The sequence below is a fragment of the Mya arenaria genome, chromosome 11, assembly GCF_026914265.1.
Source record: "Mya arenaria isolate MELC-2E11 chromosome 11, ASM2691426v1".
Taxonomy (NCBI): domain Eukaryota; kingdom Metazoa; phylum Mollusca; class Bivalvia; order Myida; family Myidae; genus Mya; species Mya arenaria.
The window spans coordinates 36,088,110-36,109,966 of NC_069132.1; the positions used below are offsets into that span (position 1 = coordinate 36,088,110).

General features: G+C 33.5%; 1 long non-coding RNA gene across 2 annotated transcripts in view; it reads right to left on the reverse strand.

Moving 5' to 3' along the window:
- LOC128207330 (uncharacterized) overlaps window positions 1-21,857 on the reverse strand; it is a 31,469-nt gene continuing 9,612 nt past the window's right edge. Inside the window, exons 3-4 of one of the 2 annotated variants that reach the window (XR_008256683.1) lie at window positions 19,946-21,857; window positions 1-19,780 (exon numbers count right to left, since the gene is read on the reverse strand). The exon at window positions 19,946-21,857 is cut by the window's right edge and continues 8,310 nt beyond it. This is a non-coding gene — a long non-coding RNA (uncharacterized LOC128207330). The other variant, XR_008256682.1, reaches the window with a different exon arrangement.

Consider the following 21,857-nt stretch of genomic DNA (forward strand, 5'->3'; position numbering starts at 1 on the left):
TAGGCCTAATAAAGTTTTATTGATTTTTTTAATAATATAACAAGTTATAAAATAGTACTTTATAAAATAGCACTTATGGTTACAAAAGTTTAAAAAAAAAAAACTTTTCGGAGAGCACATGTTAGTTTCTTTATACTGAGTAACTATATAACATGTTTACAAGATTATCAGAATTAATACATGTAAAGATGATCTACCATTTACAGTCCCTATAAATTCAGCTTTCATTGACAAACTTAACAGAAATAAATGACAAACTTAACAGAAATAAATACATACATTTGCACATTAATACTATGGGTTTGTGATACTAGTAAGAAAATAAAGATGTGCTGAAATTCGTAATAACATTTACTGCAAGTATGTACTGATCTTTTACTATTCTATTTCTATAATACACTGCAAATACATTTAATTTCCATAATCAATTAAGAGAGGTTACAGAATCTTATTAAGGTTTTAAATACAATGTTTATACATGACTACATTTTTAAATTTCTTATATTCATAAAATTGCTTACAAATTTATTGTGCTCTCCATCCTAAATGGAAGATTTTTGAACGAACAGTTTTTGAGGCCGAAAAGTCAGGTAAAAAACTGCGAGCGGGCTACCCAACCCTAACTCCCTGAGGGAGGGGGAGGTAGGATTTCCCGAGGCTCAAGACCAGCATAAAGGGTGTTTACTCACCCCCCTGACTGTAAAAGATTGGAAACCCAAACATGAAATATGTCCCTAAATGGCTATATACTACACTTGCTTTGCATATCTATCTTATTTCCCTCTCGGTGTGTGCTTTCCTCTCTCTTGAAGCTGTGATGTCTGTGGGTACAATGCACCGGAAGCTGTCTAATAAGCGAAGATCTGTAATAAAGCTGGAGAAACATGCAGGCAGTATATGCCTTATGTTACAGAAACTTTATGAGCACAATAGTAACAATCACTCAAATGAAATCCATACGTTCAACAAGCTATGAATCGGGTTGTTTTTATGTCTTTACAATATGTAATACATATTATTCTTCACAGAAGAGGTTAAGCAATCAGATCAAAAGCAAACCCAAGATAAACAATCCACTTTTAATAGAACACATTGAAATTTTAATAGAACACATTGAAATGATACACAGCTACATCTATGGAGTATATAAAGATAATCTTTCAATGAATTTAACCAAATCAGAAGACAAAATACTGTCAGATCGTTTTTATGTCTTTATGTTATGTAATATGTATATATATTATTCTTCACAGAAGAGGTTAAGCAATCAGAAAATGCAAAACCAAGATTAACAATCCACTTTTAATGAAACACATTGAAATTAGATACAGCTACATCTATGGAATATGGAGAGATAATCTATGATTTAATTTAACCAAATGAGAAGACAAAATACTATGATAAGGCATAACTCTTCTCCTAAGCTAAAACCAGCCAGGTACAAACAGTAAAGATAATTCAGATGAATTAACAATGTAAACACTGTAGGAAGTGGTTATTAGCAAGTGCACAGTAACAAAATGAACGCTAACAGCAAACTGTTTACCATTTTAATAAAGAACTTATTCATTTTAATCCTCGCCATAGAATACATAGAGAAACTATTTGAAAAACAAGTAACTGTGGGAAGAACTAGCAACTATATTATACTGTGAATTGGGAATATGTAAGCCAAGTAAATGACCAAGAACAAGCTAATAATATCAAGCATGCTTGTGTAAAACACACACAATGTTTTGTTTAAACAAGAAATGTTTAACATATGCTCATAAACTAAGATTTAAACAATATGTAATTCTAACAAGGCAACACATGTATCATATGGGCTACACAAATCCTTCTGGTTTAAACACTCTTACATGTTCCTGATTTGTTTAATTCTGTAATGAAAACAAAGGGGAAAACAAAACCAATTTCTTCTGAAGAAATTACGAAAGTTGAATTATGAATATTAGGATATTCAGCATACATGCTTTAGTAAATACCAATTATACAGAATTATCAAAGCAATAGTAAATACCGGTTACAAAGACTTATCTTCAGGTTTATTGAACAAGATTTAGTAAATATCAATTACACAGAATTATCTAAAAGGTCTATAAACAACAGCCACCTTAAGTGGAATTTTATTATAAAGCAAATTATCAGGAATAGCTTCTATACTTTATAATGATAGCAAGTTTTCTGTTGTTAAAGCACCAGTGACTTAGTAAATCACCATAGAAGCTATTTAAGCCAATACACATTCAAACTTCTAAGTTGCATTAATAGTTGGAAAATACTCTTGTGTACAGGTCTAATACAAAAAACCATGGGAAGGTTATCAATTGTGCTTGAATATAATGATATTAATGCTAAGCCAATGAAATTCTTCACAACATACCTCAAGCAACCAGAAAAACACACTTAGAATACAGCAACTACATATACTGCTGAATGAAGACATTTTTAGATACAGAGTAAGTGCTTTCAAAAGACATTTTTTTGTCTTTCTTACTAAAAACAGCCAGGTACAAACAGTAATGTTAATTGAGATGTAAATACACAACATTTGAAGTGATTAGAAGTAAGTTCATCGGTAACAGAACTGTAAAGGTTCATTGATAAACTGTGTAAAGAACTATTAACTATATTAACACTGAAATGGGAATTATTATGTAAGCCAAGTTAAAGGACTAGCCAAAATCCAGCATGCTTGTGCGAGTCACATACAATAAAATGGAAGTATTTTGTTTGAACTAATTCTCATCATTCTTTAAGAACAAATATTTAAATAACATGTTATTCTAACATTGGCAAGTTTGGAAACAAAATACTTGTGAGCAATATGCAAGACAGCAAATAAGTTGTGGGTTATGAAATCTTACTGGATTCTGTTGTATAATTCTGTAATGAAAACAACAACACAAAACCGAACCAACATTCCTTTTCTGAATACATTTTAGTCAAACCATGGATTTACAATATCCAGTATAGATGAGTAAGAAAATCTTAATACCTCACATATAATTATCTAACAAGTGCAAATTCATTCTCAAGTTAATTACCATGTAAGCTTATGTACTTTTTAATGATAGCAAGTTTTTAATAGTTAAAGCACCAGTAACACATTCTTCACAACATACCTCAAGCAACCAGAAAGTACCACTTTAAAAGAGAACACAATATAAGGAGATGTAGCAACTACATAATGGGTGTATATAGACAATCTGGAGATTAACCAAATCGGAAGAGACTAAATAGTATAATACTGAAATACTGTCAAAAGACATTATTTTTCACCTTTCACCATTTTTTTACGAGGTACGAACAGTCAATAAGATATTTTAAACATCATAACACAATATTGGCAGTGGTTAGTAGTCACAAAATGAACTGTAACAGCAACTATTTTAATTAAGTTTGATAGGATTTTTTTATCAAAGCTGTGTAAAGAACTATTAACTATATTAACACTGTGAAATGGAAATAAGACCAAGTTAACCAAGTTAAATAACTAGTCAAAATCCAGCATGCTTGTGAAAATCATACACAATATGAAAAGGAAGTATTTTGTTTGAAATAATGCTCATAAATCATTAAACTTATATTTATACAATATGTAATTCTAACATAGCCAGATTTAAAAACGAAATACTTGTAGGCAGTGTGCAAGGCAGCGAATAAACTACGGGAAGACAGCAAATAAATTATGTGTAATGATATCTTACTCGATTCGATTCCGTTGTTTAATTCTGTAACGAAAACAACAACACAAAACCAAACCAACTTTCTTTTTCCTAATATGTTACAGTAAAAAAATGAGCGAACAAATATCCAGTAAACAGGTATGAGGAATTCGAAATACATTACAGAGAGATACGTAAGAAGTGCAATTTTATTCTTAAGCAAATTACCATTGTAAGCTTGTGTACTTGATTATGATAGCAGTTTTAAATTGCTTAAGCACCAGCAACACATTCTTCTTAATCAACTTTAAGCAACGGGAAAGGTGACTTAGTATAGAACACAATCTAATGAGATGTAGCATCACATATATGGGTGTATGTTGACAATCTATAGAATAATCTATACAAATCAGAAAAAAGCTTAATACTGAAATTCTTCAAAGACATTACTTTTCTCCTATAGTACAAACAGTTAAGATAATTTAGATGTAGTTAATCAATATTGGAAGTGGTTATTAAGAACATCAGTCACAAAATGAACTGTAACAGCAACTATTTTACTCCAGTTTGTTAGGATTTTTTATCAAAGCTGTGTCAAGAACAATCAACTATATTAACACTGTGAAATGGAAATTAGACCAGGTTATAGAACTAGCCAAAATCCAGCATGCTTGTGGAATCATACACAATATGAAAAGGAAGTATTTTGTTTGAATTTGCTCATAATTCATAACACACTAATATTTCCACAATATGTGTATATAAGTAACAATGTACTTCTCGCATCCCATATTTAAAAACAAAATAGTTGTGAGCAATGTGCAAGGCAGCAAATAAATTATGGGTTATGAAATCTTACTGGATTCTGATTCTGTAACGAAAACAACAAGAGAAAACCAAACCAACTTGCTTTTTCTAGTTAAACCATGAATTTGTAACAACTAGTATACGTACGGGAAATACTAACTTGATTACATAGAATTATATTAGTCATTTAAAAGGCTTAAATTCAATTTTATTCTCGAGCAAAATTATCCTGAAAGCTTATGTACTTTATAACGATATCAAGTTTTCTGTTGTTAAAGAACAAGTAACATAGTTAAGTTTATCACCATAGAAGCTATTTAAGCTTAAACACATTCAAACTTGCATGTTAATAGTTGAGTAAAACAAATGCATACAGATCTAATACAAAGTACTATTGGAAGGTGATCAAGTTTGCTTGAATATAATGATATTAAAACTAAGCCGATGAAATTCTCACAGCAGACCTCAAGCAACCATTAATAGTTGGGTAAAACTCTAGTGTACACGTCTAATACAAAGTACCATTGGAAGGTGATCAAGTGTGCTTGAATATAATGATATTAAAGTTTTAAAAGCCAATGAAATTCTTCACGGCAGCCAGAAAAGACCACTTAGAATCGAACACAATGAAATTTGAATTAGATGTAGCAACTACTACTATATGGGTGCATGTAGACAATCTTTAGAACAATTCCAAATCAGATAAGAATAAATACTAAAATACTGCCAAGAGACACAAGTTTACACCTTGGGTACAAACAGTTAATAAGATAATTCCAACGACAAATCAAAATATTTTAAGTGTTAAGTTAGTACATCAGTCACAAAATGAACTGTAGGTAACTATTTCTCTTTTGTTTGAAAGATTTTTTTAATTAAAGCTGTGTAAAGAAATGTTATCTATGTTTATCTATGTTAACACTGTGAAATGGAAAATAGACCAAGTTAAAGAACTAGCCAAAATCCAGCATGCTTGTGAAAAATCACACAATATAAAAAGGAAGTATTTTGTTTGAAATAATGCTCATAATTCTTAGCACAAATATTTGGACAATATGTAATTCTAGCATTGCCATATTTGAAAACAAAATACTTGGAAACAGAGTACAAGGCGGCAAATAAGTTATGGGTTATGAAATCTTACTGGATTCCGTTGTATAATTCTGTAACGAAAACAACAACACAAAACCGAACCAACATTCCTTTTCTGTATAAATTATAGAAAAACCATGATTTTTCAATATCCACTTAACATGTATGAGAAATACTATTTAAAAACTAATTAAACAAAAATATATCAGTCATTTAAAAATTATAGAAGTAATTGTATTCTCGAGCAAATTATAATATAAGTTTATTTACTTTATAATGATAGCAACTCTTCTGTTGTTAAAGCACCATTAACACAGTTAATCACCATAGAAGCTATTTAAGCTTATACATTCAAATTTGAAAGTTGCATTGGTAGTTGGGTAAAACAAAGTGTAAAGGTCTAATACAAAGTACCATGGGAAAATAATCAAGTGTGCTTGAATATAATATTACAGTTCAGCCAATATAATTCTAATAGCAGACCTCAAGCAACCATTAATAGTTGGGTAAAACTATGTGTACAGGTCTAATACTAAGAACCATTGGAAGGTGATCAAGTGTGCTTGAATATAATGATATTAAAGGTAAGCCAATGAAATTCATCACGGCAACTAGAAACGACCACTTAGACTAGAACACAATCTAATGAGATGTAGCAACACATATATCAGTGTATATAGACAATCTTTAGATTAATTTAACCAAATCAGAACAGATTTAATACTAAAAGACGGTCAAAAACATTATTTTTCACCTAAGATACCAACAGTTAAAAAGATTTTTCAGACAAAAAAACCCACAATATTGGAAGTGGTTAGTTAGTACATCAGTCACAAAATGAACAGTATGCAATTATTTCACATTAGTTTGATAGATTTTTTTAATTAAAGCTGTGTAAAGAACTATTAACACTGTGAAATGGAAATAAGACCAAGTTAACCAAGTTAAAGAACTAGTCAAAATCAAGCATGCTTGTGAAAATAATACACAATATGAAAAGGAAGTATTTTGTTTGAAATAATGCTCATAATTCATAACATACTTCAACAATATGTAATTCTAGCATTTTCAATTTGAAAACAAAATACTTGCAAGCTTTGTGCAAAGCAGCGAATACATTACGGGTAATGAAATCTTACTGGCTTCTGTTTTTTTAAATCTGTAACAAAAACACCAAAGGAAAACCAAACCAACTTTCTTTTTCTGAACTTGTTACAGTTAAACCATGAATTTACAAGTTTACATGTACGAGAAAATCGAAATATATCACATATAATTGTCTCACATATAATAATCTAACAAGTGCAATTTTATTCTCAAGCAAATTATCATGAAAGCTTGCGTTTTTGATAATGATAGCAGTTTTAAATTGTTAAAGCACCAGTATTACATTCTTCATAATCAACTTCAAGCAACCAGAAAAGACCACTTAAAATAACACACAGAAATTAGTATTAAATGTAGCAACTACTATATGGGTGCATGTAGACAATCTTTAGAACAATTCCAAATCAGATAAAAATAAATACTAAAATACTGCCAAAAGACAGAAGTTAACACCTTGGGTACAAACAGTTAATAAGATAATTCTGACGACAAATCACAATATATATTGGAAGTGGTTAGATAGTAAAATGTACATCAGTCACAAAATGAACTGTAGGCAATTATTTCACATTAGTTTGATAGATTTTTTTTAATTAAAGCTGTGTAAAGAACTATTTACTATGTTAACACTGTGAAATGGAAATAAGACCAAGTTAACCAAGTTAAAGAACTAGTCAAAGTTCAGCATGCTTGTGAAAAATCACACACAATATGAAAAGGAAGTATTTTGTTTGAAATAATGCTCATAATTCTTAACACTAATATTTGGACAATATGTAATTCTAGCATTGCCATATTTGAAAACAAAATACTTGCGAACAGAGTGCAAGGCAGCAAATAAGTTATGGGTTATGAAATCTTACTGAATTCCATTGTGCAATTCTGTAACGAAAACAACAACACAAAACCAAACCAACTTTCTTTTTCTGAATAAATTATAGTCAAACCATGATTTTTCAATATCAACTATACATGTACGAGAAATACGAACGAAGTTAAACAAAATTCTATTACAGTCATAATAATATTTCAAAGAGTAATTTTATTCTCAAGCAAATTATAATATAAGCTTATGTTCTTTAAAGTCTTCTATTGTTAAAGCACCAATAACATAGTTAATCACCATAGAAACATTCAAACTTGCCAGTTACATTGGTAGTTGGGTTAAAGTGTACCTCTGTACAGGTCTTATACAAAATACCATGGGAAGGTGAAATAGTGTGTTTGAATATAATGATATTAAACAAAAGCCAATGCAATTTTCATAGCAGACCTCAAGCAACCATTAATAGCTGGGTAAAACTCTACGTACGGGTCTAATACTAAATACCATTGAGAGGTGATCTAGTGTGCTTGAATATAATGATATTAAAGTTAAGCCAATAAAAATCTTCACAGCAACTAGAAAAAGACCACTTAGAATACAATCAAATGAGATGTAGCACTACCTATATGGGTGTATGTAGATAATCTTAAGATTAATTTATCCATATAAAAAAATACTATATACTGAAATACTGTCAAAGGACACAACTAAAAACAGGCAGGTACAAACATTAAATATAATTCAGATGAAAAACATAATATTGGATGTGGTTAGCAAGAACATCAGTAACAAAATTAACTGTAACAGCAACTAAAACTTGAGAAAATTGTTGTTTTCTTAAATATGGAAGTATATATACTTATTTATTTTAGCTCGATGGTGACGAAAGCTGAGCAAACAGAATCACTCGGAGTCCTTTCCTGGGCAGAAACCAGTACTGTGTCCTTTTGAGAGACCATGATAACCTAACCCTGGCAGGTGAGAGGAGGACACCTATACCACTCTCACCCCCTACTATTAACTATATCAGCACTTTGAAATGGAAATTACTATGTAAGCGAAGTTTATGAACCAGCGAAACAATAACTAGCCAAAATCCAGCATGCTTGTGAAAATCATACACAATAAGAAAAGTATTTTGTTTGAGATAATGCTCATTACAAACTAAGATTTAGGTGATATATATGTAATTCTAACACTGCCATATTTATAAAACAAAATACTTGTTAAAAGGGTGCAAGGCAACAAATGAATCATTATGGGTTTAATATCCAGTCTTGCTAGTCTTACTTGGTACTGTTGAATAATTCTGCAACAAATAGAAGAACACCAAACCAACTTTCTTTTCCTAAATACCAAACAGTAAAACCATGAAATTGTAAGTATCATGTATACATGAATGAGAAATACTATCTAAATTAAACAGAATTATATTACAGTCTACTTAAAATCAGATTTCTGGATTAAGTGCAATTCTATTTTAAAACTTGTGTTAATCATAATGATGGTAAGTTTTCTGTTGTTAAAGCAGCTATAACACAATTAATTGCAATAAATACTCAAAACTTCCAGTTGGGTTGATAGTTGTGTAACACACTGGGTGCAGGACGAATACAAGTCTGAGGAGAAACTTAATCTAGTATGCTTGAGTAATGATATTTCTTAAAGCTAAGCCATTAACAAATACACTGTTCACTAAATTATAACACACTTGTGGAGAGAGGAATATAAATAATGCCAAACTATCTGAAATAAGAATTTTGCTTAAAAGAAACCCTTTGTGACTCATTGATAAATAAGTATTTAGTTAATTCAACCAAAGCTAATTGCAAGATATTTGGGTAAATAACTAATGTTCTGTAGCAAGCATATGTATTGGATAAAGCACTTATTCAAAGTAACAAAGACAATAAGTCAGGTAGGCTAAGTTAATGATAAACAAGCCAAAGAACACGCCCTATTCACAAAATTCAACATGTCTATGTAGAAGTTACTATAAACACCAAGGAACATTTATGCTCATTTACTTCTGGATAGATGCTAGTTATACGTGTTCACATTAGGATAGTATTTTAAAGAATAACACAAGATGTAAACATTACTGAAAACAATGCTCAAGGAACTAACTCAAGTCACATTCCAACACTTATAAATATTATTTAAAAAAAAAGAAAACCAAGCTAAACAAGAATTGATTTAATTGTTTAAAGTAACATCACTGATAACCTAATCACCACGTGACATGTGCAATACTAAACCAACAATATCAGAACAGAACAGAACACAACAACCCCGACCTCAATTTTTAAAGGAAAATTAGCGGTTGGGAAAGTGGGAACACACCACTATTATATCTTAAGTGTTTAAAACATTATACATATTTTTACATTCATTTTATATTCATAGAATCTATCACAGAGATACTAACATCAGTATTACTAAATGTACTTCTAGTGTATACATTTTATTTCATGTCAGTAGTATTAGTACCCATAAAAGGTAAATTACAATCATCAATAATCAAAATGAATCTGTTTAACAATTACCCAAGTTTTGTTCAAATTTTACTTCAAAAAAAACTAAAGGGATAAGGATACTTTGGTTACTATGTTAGCTCTTGCAACAAGAAAGGTACAGACAGTGGGTGGCACATATGCATCATATTACATTCTCTATATAACATTGAGCAGATATTGCACTGATATAACAAAAGGTACTGGTATACTATGAGTATTAACTACTGTTAAAGAAAAGCTTGGTGAAAAAAATGGAATCACGCCTTACCAGGCTGCAAAATGGAAGCTCTGTTATACCACATGCAAATAACTTTATTTCAATACAGCAAATATGTATTGCACATATATGCAAAGTACTATCAGGTATATAACATTAAAATATAAATTACTTAATATAATGCAACAAAATGGAGTTCTAAAAGTGGTTATGCGCATCAATACAATAATTAAGAGGAAAACCTTACGAAGACCATTATGCAACATCATGCAATCATATACCTCTTTTCCAAATTCACAATAAGCAACATGAAATAGACAAATCCCGAGTAATACAACCGGTGCACTAGTGATGTACATACATATATGTAGTAACAGGTTTCAGAGGTAAGAAAAGCCATAAAAAAAGATTTTTACCATCAAAATCTGAAATGTCAAGCTCAACGAACAGTTTGGGTTAGGGTTAAATTAATATTAAAGGTAATTCAAGCTACAAGAGTTTTTTAAAATGTCATTCAACTTCTAAATAGTCCTTTTATTTACCAACATCTATTCTCAACTGAGCTATATTTCATATAGGAGATCTAAAGTAACAGACTGACTGTACAATGTGTTCTGCATCTGCAATTCATGCCACTTATAGATCAACCTGGAAATTGTAACTTCTGGCCCTAGCACTGTCAGATTTGCTTCCAACCTGATCCAATGGGGAAAATTGCTGAAAGAAAACTGGAGAAGTTTCTTTCCCACCCCAATTATCTCAAAACAATATTTCCCTTCTATTTTTAAAATGCCAATGAATTACTAAGTACTTTACAAAATACTCTAATCAGATTTAATTGAACCACTGCCTTCTTCAAAATCATGACCTAGGCAAGAATCAAATATACAACTTATGGCTCACTGGTTTTAATTGGAAATCAACAGCGTTTGACTTGACTTTTCCATTATGTGACACATCGTTCCTACAGGGCACCTTATTAGAAGCGACATCTACATCATTCTCACTTATGGCCGGTCTCTGGATTTCCGGAATCCCCCTGTATTCTGTAAAAATCACAGAAAATCCACACCCCACCCCTACGACCCAAAACCTTAGAAAATTTTAATGTCGATACCATGGAAAACAACTTATCCAAATGTTTCATACATTATACACACATATATATATATATACATAATCAATAGGAAAACAATGAAGTGTTGCACACACTACATACGATTATTACAGGTGACCGGCCTATGGATTTGGGGCATTGGGTGGCTGGCTACACAACCTGTCAAGCAGTTGACCTTACTCTTTTCTTCAGCACCATACACCTCATTTAATGGATGATTGACTTGCACCTAAAAACTCTTCCAAGTGGTGACCAATGACTGAAAAGAATCTTACACATTCCAAGCAACAAACAAAAACATATCCCAACTATCATTAAGTGCCTAGTATAACAAAACCCTCTTTATTTCTCATAGCACATCATAAAAAATATATTGATCACTTTTTTGATCAAGTCTATATTATACTTTTTAACAAAGCCTTTGTTTCTGAAAAATCATCTACTTGTTAAGTGTCTTGCGTTAATTCTTTTAGCTGTCATTACTTAAGCAAACTGACTACAATACGTTCTGCGTCTGCAACTTATTTGTAGGAGGTCAACCTGGAAATCAGGATTTCTCCCCTGGCACTGTACGATTAACTGGAGGGCTTAGGCTTCCAACATGATCAAAGGAGGGAAAATTGCTGAAAGGAAACTTGAGATTTTTTTCCCCACCCCGGTTATCCCAAAAGATATCTTCCTTCGTTCAAGATGCCAATGCAATAGTTTACAATATCCTAAGATATAACAAGCTAAGAGTCAAATAGGCAAGTGAAGTCAATAATTTACAAAACCTCAATCTGATTTTAATGAGCTAGGCAAGAATCAAACATGCAAGTGAAGGAACACTGGTTTAAAATGGAAATAAACAGTATGTGAATTATTTCGTATTTCTTTTCGCAACACAACATTTTTACAGGTCACCTTATTACAGAGGCTTTGGTCAAGTTTGGTACATGCTTAAGCCACGACCCAACTGGAAGCGATATCTACAATGTCCTCAACATACAGCCAAACCCCTGAATCTGAAAAATATTCTCTGAAAGTCCATCCCGCCCAAATAACCCCATTCAAAACTAATAAAATCTCATTGTTAATACTAAAAGAAAAAGCTAAAAGGAATCCAAATATTTCATCAATGTTATACATCTATGTAATTGATTATTTTTTTTTTGGAATAATGACAAGTGTCACACACATTACATTTGAATGTTACTGGTTAACCTGTAAACTTAATTTGGACATTGAACAGTTACTCAAACTTTCCATGATATGACCTTACTCCCTTTTCTTCAGCACCATACACATCATTTGATGGACGATTGACTTGCATCTACGAACTGTTTAGGTGGTGACCAATGACTGAAAAGAGTCTTACAACACATTCCATGCAACAAACAAAACCATTATAAGAACTTTAGGTACCTAAAAACCAGATCTTTCTTAATTTTCTTAGCACATTAAATATCATATATTGATCACTACTTTAACACAATCTTTTATAGACTAACATTTATCTTTCTAAAAGTCGAGTCTGCAGTAAATTCTGTTAGCTGTTATAACTAAGGCTAAGATATGACTGCCTTAATAAATTGAGCCTAAGCAATTTATGCGTATGAGATCAACCTGGAAATCAGGATTTCTGGACTGGAACTGTCAGATTTACTGGAAGGCTTGGGCTTTCAACATGATCCAATGGAGAAAATTGCTGAAAGGAAACTTGAGAAGAGTTTCTTTCCCACCCCTGTTATTCCAAATAATATCTCCCTTCTATTAACAAAATGCAATTCTTAGTAGTTTAAAATATCCTAATCAGATCTAATTGAACATCTGCTCTCTTAATTTTCACAAACTAGTCAAGAAATAAAAAATGCAGCTTTCGGCTCACTGGTTTGAACTGGAAATCAACACGCATGACTGACTCGCATTTCCTTCCGTGACACTTCTTTGCTATGGGGCACCTTAATTCAGAGGCTTGGATCAAGTTCGGTCCAACCTAATTGGAGGCGAAACCTACATAGTTCAGTATCAGGGCATATCCCTGTAATCTGGAAAATAATCACAGAAAGTCCTTCCCCATCCCAATTGCCCCAATTCAAGATCAAGAAAATCAAGAAAATATTGTCAATGCTATGATAGAATGCTATCAACAAATAATCAAGTTATTTCATAAATTTTTATGTTTTTGTAATAAATAAGAAAATAAATAATGAAAAGCAATACACGCACTACATTTGATTGTTACCCCCTTCCCTGTCAATGGACTTAGGCATTGGACAGCAACACTAACTCTCCAGCAGGTGACCTAACTGGCTTTCTTCAACATCATACACTTATTTCATGGTCGACCAGCATCTACAAATCTTGAGACCTGTGACTGAAAAGAATCCTCCCACACATTCCAGGCGTCAAATGACCATATTTCAACTACTATCATTACCTAACTAGTTGTAAAAAGGTTTTCTTCATTTTCTTTTGCATATTATACAGATCAAGATTCTCATGATATCTGTCATAGTCTTAAAGCAAGCCTTTTTTCAAAAACATTGTAAACATCATTTACTTGAACGAGCTTTGAAAAGGTTTGTTTAGCTTTTAGGACAGAGGCAAACATTAGACCAACTCTACAATACGTTCTGCATCTGCAATTGATTCATACGAGATCAACCAGGAGGTCAGGATTTCTAGACTGGAACTGTCGGATTTACTTGAGGGCTTGGGCTCCAACATGATCCAACAAGGAAAATTGCTGAAAGTAAACTTGAGAAGAGTTTCTTTCCCACCCTGGATATCCCAAACAGTATCTCCCTTATATTAATAAAATGTATATGTATTACTTAGTGGTTTGAAATGTCCTTGATGAGATTAAATTGATCATCTGCTTTCTTCACTTTCACAAACTAGGCAAGAAATAAAAATGAATCAAGGCTCACTGGTTTTAACTAGAAACCAACAAGTACAACTGACTTTCGCATTTCTTTCCATGACACACCTTTGGAACAGGGCACCTTATTTCAGAGGCTTGGGTCAAGTTCGGTACATGGCTGGACGATGACGACCTAATTGGAGACGAAATCAACATAATTTAGAATTATGATCTATTCCTGTACCCGCTAACCTGGAAAAGAATCACAGAAAGGCCATCCCCAACCCAATTTCCCCAATCAAAATCAAGAAAATACTGTCAATGTGATGATAGAATGCTATCAACAAATAATCAAATTATTTCATAAACTTGTAACTATGTCTCTGTAATAAATAAGAAAAATGTAATAAAAAGCATTACACACACTACATTTGTTACCCCCTTCCCTGTCCATGGACTTGGGCATTGGACAGCAACACTAACTCCAGCAGGTGACCTTACTGGCTTTCTTCAACATCATACCCCTTATTTCATGGTCAACTAGCATCTAGAAATCTGGAGACCAGTGACTGAAAAGAATCCTACCACACATTCCAGGCGTCAAATGACCATATTTTAACTAATATCATTACCTTACTAGTTGTAAATAGGTATTCTTTATCTTCTTTTGCATATTATACAGATCAAGATTATCATGATATCTGTCATAGTCTTAAAGCAAGCGTTTTTTTTTTCAAAAAACATCGTAAACATCATTTACTTGAACAAGCCTTGAAAAAGTTTGTTTAGCTTTTAGGACTGAGGCAAACATTAGACCTTTACAATATGTTCTGCATCTGCAATTGATTACGAGATCAACCAGAAGTTCAGGATTTCTGGACTGGCACTGTCACATTTACTTGGGCTCCAACATGATCCAATGGGGAAAACGGCTGAAAGTAAACTTGAGAAGAGTTTCTTTCCCCACCCTGGATATCCCAAACAGTATCTCTCTTATATTAATAAAATGCATATGCATTACTTAGTGGTTTGAAATGTCCTTGATGAGATTAAATGGATCATCTGCTTTCTTCACTTTCACAAACTAGTAAAGAAATAAAAAATGCAGCTTTCGGCTCACTGGTTTTAACTAGAAATCGACACGTACAATTGACTTTCGCCTTTCTATCCAGGACACACCTTTGGAACAGGGCACCTTATTTCAGAGGCTTGAAATGAAGTTCGGTACATGGCTGAAAGATTACGACCTAATTGGAGACGAAATCAACATCATTCAGAATTATGGTCTATTCCTGTACCCGCTTATCTGGAATAAAATCACAGAAAGTCCATCCCCAACCCAATTTCCCCATTCAAAATCAAGAAAATATTGTCAATGCTATGATAGAACGCTATCAACAAATAATCAAATTATTTCATAAATTTGTATGTTTCTGTAATAAATAAGAAAATAAATAATGAAAAGCAATACACGCACTACATTTGATTGTTACCCCCTTCCCTGTCTATGGACTTGGGCATTGGGCAGCAATAATAACTCTCCAGCAGGTGACCTTACTGGCCTTCTTCAACATCATACACTTATTTCATGGTCGACCAGCATGTACAAATCTGGAGACCAGTGACTGAAAAGAATCCTACCACACATTCCAGGCAACAAGTGATGACCATATTGTAACTACTATCATTACCTAACTAGTTGTAAATAGGTATTCTTTATTTTCTTTTGCATAATATACAGATCAAGATTCTCATATCTATCAAAGTCTTTAAGCAAACTTTTCTTTCAAAAACCTCTAAAACATCATTTACTTGATCGATCCTTGAAAAAGTTTGTTTAGCTGTTAGGATTGAGCGAACATTTGACTGACTTAACAATATGTTCTGCATCTGCAATTGATTCGTACGAGATCAACCAGAAGGTCAGGCTTTCTGGACTGGAACTGTCGGATTTACTTGAAGGCTTAGGCTCCAACATGATCCAATGGGGGAAAACTGCTGAAAGTAAACTTGAGAGGAGTTTCTTTCCCACCCGTGTTATCCCAATCAATATCTCCCTTCTGTTAACCAAATGCAAATGCATTACTTAGTAGTTCACAATATCCTTGATCACATTTATTGGAAAATCTGCTTTCTTCAAACTCACAACATCGGCAAGAGTCAAACTTTAGGCTGACTGGTTTAAACTGGAAATCAACAGCATGTGACTGACTTAAGCATTTCTTTCTGGGACGCAATCTTTCTTATGCAGCACCTTATTTCAGAGGCTTGGGTCAAGTTTGGTACATGGTTTAGCGACGACCTACTTGGAGGCGAATCCTACATCGTTCAGTATCAGAGCATATCCCGGTAATCTGGAAAATAATCACAGAAAGTCCTTCCCCATCCCAACTGCCCCATTCAAAATCAAGAAAATATTGTCAATGCTATGATAGAACGCTATCAACAAATAATCAAATTATTTCATAAATTTGTATGTTTCTGTAATAAATAAGAAAAAATATAATGAAAAGCAATACACGCACTACATTTGATTGTTACCCCTTCCCTGTCTATGGACTTGGGCATTGGACAGCAACACTAACATTCCAGCAGTTGACCTTACTGGCTTTCTTCAACATCATACCCCTTATTTCATGGTCGACCAGCATCTACAAATCTTGAGACCTGTGACTGAAAAGAATCCTCCCACACATTCCAGGCGTCAAATGACCATATTTTAACTACTATCATTACCTAACTAGTTGTAAAAGGTTTTCTTCATTTTCTTTTGCATATTATACAGATCAAGATTTTCATGATATCTGTCATAGTCTTAAAGCAAGCCTTTCTTTCAAAAACATCGTAAACATTTTTTCCTGGAAGAGCTTTGAAAAGATTTGTTTAGCTTTTAGGATTGAGGTAAACATTAGACCAACTTTACAATATGTTCTGCATCTGCAATTGATTCGTACGAGATCAACCAGGTCAGGATTTCTGGACTGGAACTGTCGGATTTACTTGAGGGCTTGGGCTCCAACATGATCCAATAAGGAAAATTGCTGAAAGTAAACTTGGAAGAGTTTCTTTCCCACCCTGGATATCCAAACGGTATCTCCCTTATATTAATAAAATGTAAATGCATTACTTAGTGGTTTGAAATGTCCTTGATGAGATTAAATGGATCATCTGCTTTCTTCACTTGTACAACTGACATTCGCATTTCTTTCCTTGACACACCTTTGGAACTGGGCACCTGTTTTCAGAGGCTTAGGCCAAGTTCTGTACATAGCTAAGTGTCTGGAAATGAATAACAAAGTCCATCCCCACCCCAATATCCCCATTCCAAACTATGAAAATAAATTTGTCAATGCTATGATAGAACGCTATCAACAAATAATCAAATTAATTCTTAAATTTGTATGCTTCTGTAAGAAATAAGAAAACCAAATAATTACAAGCATAACACACTACATTTGATTGTTACCGCCTTCCCTGTCAAAAGATTGGGGCATTGGACGGCAACTCTCTGGCAGGTGACCTTCTTTGCTCTACTCAGCATCATACACATATTTCATGGAAGATTATCATCAACAAGCTTTGGACAATAACTGAAAAGAATCCTCCCACACATTCCAGGAAACAAGTGATGACTACATCTTAACTGATAAAGTATCTAGTTGTAAGAAGGCATTCTATATTTTTCTCTATATTTAAGACAGATCATGATTATCATATCTCCAGACTTAAAGCAAACCTTTCTTTCTAAAACATCATTTACTTGGTAAAGTATTGAGTAAGTTTGATAAGCTGTTTGAACTGAAGCAAAGGTTAGAATGATTATACAATACGTTAGTCTGCAATTTACTCGTACAAGGTTAACTTGGAAATCAGGATTTCTTGCCCGGCACTGACAGATTTACTTGACGGGTTGGGCTTCCAACATGATCCAATGGGGAGAATTGCTGAAAGGAAACTTTCTTTCCCACCCAGGTTATCCCGAAACGATATCTCCCTTCTGTTAACCAAATGCAAATGCATTACTTAGTAGTTTTAAATATCCTCAAACATATTTTTAATTTCGCTACCTAAGCATGAAATAAATATGCAACTTTAAGCTCACTGGTTTAAATCGGAAATCAACAGCTTGTGAATCTCGCAATTCATTCTGTGTCCCACCTTTCCTACAGGGCACCTGATTTCAGAGGGTCGGATCAAGTTCAGTATATGGCTTAGCGATGACCTTATTGGAAGGCACATCTACATCAAATATGGCCTGTCCCAGTAACCTGGAAAAGAATGACAGAAAATCCATCCCCAACCCTAATGTCCCCATTCAGACTTTAAAAAATCTTAATCTTAATACTATGTGAAACACTAACAACAAATAAACCAACTATTTAATATGTTGTGCATAAACCTAATAAATATGAAATATATAATGGAAAGCATTACACACACAACATACAATTTCAGATTATTACAGCTGACCGGTCTATGGATTTTGGGCAGTGGATGGCAGCCGACAAAATCTGTCCACGACATGACCTTACTTGCTTTTGTCTTCAGCACCATACACCTTATTTGATGGATGTTTGATATGCATCAGCTAAGGATTTCATGAGATGACAAATAACTGAAAATAATCCTACAACACATTCCAGCCAACAAACAAAACCATTATTTAACTATCATCAGGTACATAGTTATACACAAGTGTTTACTGTCCATTATATAATTGATCAATGTTTTTGTCGACTAAAACACCTTTCTGTCTAAAACAACCATTATTTGTTAAGTATACTCTGTTACCTGTTAAAACTAAGGAAAACTTCAGACTGACTTAACTATACGTTCTGCGAGGTCAACCTGGAAATCAGGATTTTTTGCCCGGCACGGACAGATTTACTTTACGGCTTGGGCTTCCAACATGATCCAATGGGGAAAATTGCTGAAAGGAAACTAGAGAAGAGTTTCTTTCCCCACCCAGTTTATCCCCAAACGATATCTCCCTTCTGTTAACCAAATGCAAATGCATCACTTAGTATTTAAAATATCCTCAGGACATCTTTCATTAATTTCGCTACCTAGGCGTGAAATAAATATGCAACTTTAGGCTCACTGGTTTAAATTGGAAATCAACAGCTTGTGAATCTCCTGATTCTTTCTGTGTCACACCTTTCTACAGGGCACCTGATTTTAGAGGGTCGGATTAGTTCAGTACATGGCTTAGCGACGACCTTATTGGAAGGAACATCTACTTGGCCTGTCCCTGTAACCTGGAAAAGAATCACAGAAAATCCCTCCCTAACTCAAATGTCCCCATCCCAACTCAAAAAAATAATTTTTATTAACTTTTTAAAACAAATAAACCATATGTTGTACATATACCTTATAAATATGAAATATATAATGGAAAGCATTACACATACAACATACAATTTCAGATTATTACAGCTGACCTGTCTATGGATTTTGGTAAATGGACGGCAGCTGCTTACACAACCAGTCCACAACAAGACCTTACTTGCTTTTTTCTTCAACACCATTCACTTTAATTGCATCAGGTTACGATTTTATGTGGTGACCAATAACAGAAAATAATCCTACAACACATTCCAGGCAACAAACAAAACCATAATTATATCTATCATCAGGTACATAGTTATACAAATTTATTTTGTCCATTATACAATTAATCAATACTTTTGTCAACGGACACATTTCTAAAACAACCATTATTTGGTCGAGTCTAAGGTAAACTCTGTTACCTGTTTAAACTAAGGCAAATGTTAGAATGACTTTTCTATGCGTTCTGTGAGGTCAACCTGGAAATCAGGATTTATGGACTGCAACTGTCATATTTACTTGAGGGCTTGGGCTTCCAACATGATCCAATGGGAAAATTGCTGAAAGGAAACTTGAGAAGAGTTTCTTTCTCACACCATTACCCAAACAATATCTCCATTTTATATAAAAAAAAAATGTCACTGCATTACTAAGTAGTTTACAATATCATCAGATTTAATGAACATCTGCTCTATTCAATTTCAAAACCTAGGCAAGAAATAAATATGCAACTTTAAGCTCATTAGTTTAAATTGGAAATCAACAGCTTGTGAATCTCTTGATTCTTTCTGTGACACACCTTTCCTTCGGGGCACCTTATTTCAGAGGGTCAGGTTCAGATCAGTATATGGCTTAGTGTCGACTTTACATCAAATATGGCCTGTAACCTGGAAAAGAATCACAGAAAATCCATCCCCAACCCCAATCTCCCAATTCAAACTGAAAAAAATCTTTATCTTTATACTATGTAAAACACTTCACAAAAAATCCAAATATTTCATAAGGTGAACATATACTTATAAATACGAAAACATAATGCAGTGTTATAAACACAACATACAAATTTGGATTATTACAGCTGTCCTGTCTATACATTCTGGGCATTAGATGGCTGCCTACACAACCTTACTTGCTTTTCTTCACCACCATGTATACCCCTTATTTGACGGATGATTGACTTCTATCAGCAAACATGTGGTAACCAATGACTAAAAAGAATCCAATTAACACATTCCAGGCAAGAATCCAATTAACACATTCCAGGCAACAAACAAAACCATAAACTTAACTAATCAATATTCAAACATCTTTTGTAAATTAAACTTTCACTTTTCTTTCCCACCCTGGTTATCCCAAACCATAACTCCATTCTGTTAACCAAATGCAAATGCATTACTTAATAGTTTACAATATCCTTGATCACATTTATAGGAAAATCTGCTTTCTTCAAATTCACAACCTAGGCAAGAGTCAAACTTTAGGCAGACTGGTTTAAACTGGAAATCAACAGCATGTGACTGACTTTCGCATTCCTTTCTGGGACGCAACCTTTCCTATGGGGCACCTTATTTCAGAGGCTTGGGTCAAGTTCTGTACATGGCTTAGCGACGACCTAATTGGAGACGAAACCTACATCGTTCGGAAATATGGCCTATCCCTGTAATCTGGAAAAGAATCACACAAAGTCCATCCCCACCCCAATTGCCCCATTCAAACAAAGGAAATAGTGTTAATGCTATTAAAAAGCTATCAAAAAGTATTCCAAATATTTCATCAATTTGTGTTTTTGTAAAAAATTTATAAGAAAACAAATATGACAACTATAACACACTACATTTGATTGTTACCAGCTGACCCGTCAATGGACTTGTAGGCGTTGGGCAGCTACTCAAACTGTACACGTGGCGACCTAACTTGCCTTTCTTCAGCACCATACCCCTTATTTCATGGATGATTAGCATCTACCAACCCTTTTATGTGGCGACAAATGACTGAAAAGAATCCTCCCACACATTCCAGGCGACAAATGACCATATTTTAGCTTCTAGCATTACCTATCTAGTTGTACATAGGTTTTCTTCATTTTCTTTGTATATAGCAAGATTGTGATGATGCCTATAGTAGACTTGAAACGATACCTTTCTTTCTAAAACATCATTTACTTGGTCAACTATCGAGTAGTTTCTTTGGGTTTTAAGAACTGAAGCAAACGTTAGACTGACTTTACGTTCCGCGAGGTCAACCTGGAAATCGACATTTCTGCACTGGCACTGACATATTTACTTGAGGGCTTGGGCTTCTGACTTGATCCAATGGGGTAAATTGCTGAAAGGA